Source organism: Palaemon carinicauda, chromosome 12, assembly GCF_036898095.1.
Source record: "Palaemon carinicauda isolate YSFRI2023 chromosome 12, ASM3689809v2, whole genome shotgun sequence".
NCBI classification, from domain to species: Eukaryota; Metazoa; Arthropoda; class Malacostraca; order Decapoda; family Palaemonidae; genus Palaemon; species Palaemon carinicauda.
This window is the reverse complement of record NC_090736.1, coordinates 65,341,174-65,342,040: the sequence shown is the minus strand read 5'-3', so window position 1 is coordinate 65,342,040 and position 867 is coordinate 65,341,174.

The following is an 867-nucleotide window of genomic DNA, read 5'->3' as shown; positions in this document are numbered from 1 at the left end:
CTTATCTACAGAAACATAACTACCTATGATATCATGCAACCAAAGTTTCATTCATTCATGTATGCAACACCAAAGGTTAGGATATTGACACCCATTCCAATCTATTTTCCCCAAGACAAAATTATTAAAATCCTGATCATTATTAAAATTATCAATTTTAAAATTATTATCATTATTCTTATTAAATTTATTAATATTAAAATTATTGATATTATTAGAATTACTGTCATAGCAATTATCAATATTAATAAATTTACTAATATTAAAATTATCAATATTATTAGTATTAGTCATTATAATTATTATTATTAAGACTAATAAAATGCAAGTAACCTGAGGGAAATAATGCCTGACAAAAATACGAATATAGCCTCGCCTACATATAAAAGAAGAAGAAGAAGAAGAAGAAGAAGATTATATACACCAACACCCAGAGATTCATCCCCCAAAAAACCGCCGAACTTGCCTAACCATGAAAACGCTCGTGTAGTGGAAATTTGAGTCTCCTCCTGCTTACTGATAAATGAAGTGGCCAGCATACAAAAGACTCCGCCGCACACACACACACACATACACGCATGTGACGTCTTTAACGTCCTCACCACTTGCAGCAATTGAATTCCCCGGATCTCTATTGCTACTGGCGAACGTCCAATGGCGCTGGAAACCACTAACTGGATACGAGAGGGGCTTCCGACAAAAGTAATTTTCTTCCTCTCCACACTCGCCAGCAAATAACTGATGCTATTTTTTGTTCTCTTATTTTGTCTTGTGAGTTCTATTATAAAGAAAATTATTGGGAGACGCGTCGAAAAGGGTAAATAAATTAGATAAATATTTTCGGATGTCTTTGAAGTTTGAGTTTTC